Consider the following 2015-nt stretch of genomic DNA (forward strand, 5'->3'; position numbering starts at 1 on the left):
GGCTTGCATGTGCAAGTTCCTGTTATAGGTGGTAGGATGTCTCTTATACCTTCGCCATGCTTTGTACTTAGCAGTAGCAGCCTCTCTACAACGAAAGCCAAACCAAGGCTGATCTGTAGGCTTTGTCACATATTGCCGGTGAGGAATGTGTTCTTGTTGCAGATTAAGGATGTGTCCAGTGAAGGCTTTCACTTGGTTGTCAACATCCCCCTGGAGAAGAGCATTCCAGTCGGTGGTGGCGAGCTCAGAGCAAAGGGCTGGCCAATTACCTCTTTCCCATAGCCAGGTTGTGCGTGTGGACTCCTCACCTCGTTCTGTTGGGATCTTAAGTGTGGTAAAAACAGCCTTGTGGTCAGACGATCCAACGTACCCGAGGGGTTGACAAGTGACTATGCCTTCTGCCAGATCACTCACTACTGGGTCAAGGGAGGAGCCAGAGATATGAGTAGGGAAATCAACAAAGTTTCTCATGTCAAACACTGCAAGAAGGTCATCAAAGTCCCTCTGTATAAGGTGCTGGTTGAGGTCACCAACAATTATAATATGTTGACAGTTGTGTTGTAGCAGAAGGGAGTCAATATTTTCCATTAGGAAGTTGATAGGGTCTGCATGTTGCCACTGAGGTCTGTACATTGCACATGCTAGTACAGAGGTACTAGTGTTTATACAGAGCTTGAAGAACATCATTTCAAGATGTGTAGGGGTGGCAACATCTATGTGCTGGGCATGAACACTTTTAGAGAAGCACACAGCAACACCACCTCCTTGCCCTTGCCTGTCTCTTCTCATCCATGAGGTGTAGCCAGCAATTCTTGCAAAATTTTCTGGAGTCCTGTCATCCAAAAATGTTTCAACAACAGCTATCATGTCGGGACGTCGAGTGTTCACAAAGCTATGTGTGAGCTCTCCAACATTAGTAATGAAACCTCTAATGTTGGCCGACAGGATGCTGATAGACTGGCTCCTCATGATGAAGTGGTCAGCTTGAGGTGGTGGGTGTGTAGGGAATGTAAGGTGCCTGCCCTTGAGAGAGGTAGGGTACTGAGGCAGCTGCAGGGATGTAGGTCTGTGGTCTTGTATAAGGCCCAATCCCACCTGCTGGGCTGGGATAGGAGTAGCTGAGTGAGTGACGTGTGAGAGTGTTTACCAATTCAGAGATCCTGCTGGTTTGTTCTGAGAACAGGTCTCTAAACAGGTGGCCCTGTCTGTCAAGTTCCTTTTTCTTCCGACACTGGTCCTCCTTATGTCCTTTCTTGTAGCAGTAGTTACACCTGGTATCTCGCAGGCAGTTGTTGGCAGAGTGCCCCTTCCGGTGACAGCGAGAGCACAGCCTAGGTGCCTGGGAGGGTGGACTAGGATTTGTTGTACCTCCTGTGTTTCGCAGATTTGTCCTCGGATTCTGCCGCTGGAACTGTGTTAGTGGAGGGTGAGACGGCTGTAGATGTCTTCCTCCACCACGTCCTCCTCCACGTCCTCTACCCCGCCCTCTACCAGTTCTGACAGATGTGTCCCTGCTGTTCGTACTTCGGCGCAGCAGGTGATCAGGTGCAGTGATAGTTCCCTGATCACTAACTGCACCGTTCTCTGGTGGAGAAACTCCTGGCTCAGAGCTTGCTGTCGAAGCACTACTACCAGATTCTAGAATAGTATCGGCAGGTGTGCTGACAGGTGTAGGATCAGAGATGGTATGTGCACTGTCAAGTAGACTGGCAGTGGCTGAAGCAGAGATGTCAGGTGTAGGAGAATTAACAGATCCAAGGCTTCCCACGTTGCTGGGAAGAGGATTTGTTCCCTCTGTGGTGGTCAGAGGAATTGTGTTAGAATTCCCAAAGGTAGTGTTTTGAACTCTGTCAGTCTGTGGGACCTTAGCGATGACAGAATTCCACCAGATGTTTACCCCTGAGTTAAGCTCAGTGTGGGACTTCCAGTCTTTGTCAATAGTGTCACCATCAGCTGAGCAGCTTACGTCACTTAATGTAGGCTTGCACTGACCTTCTACAATAGCTTGTAGGTTA

This window comes from Cherax quadricarinatus, chromosome 64 (genome assembly GCF_038502225.1).
Source record: "Cherax quadricarinatus isolate ZL_2023a chromosome 64, ASM3850222v1, whole genome shotgun sequence".
NCBI lineage: Eukaryota > Metazoa > Arthropoda > Malacostraca > Decapoda > Parastacidae > Cherax > Cherax quadricarinatus.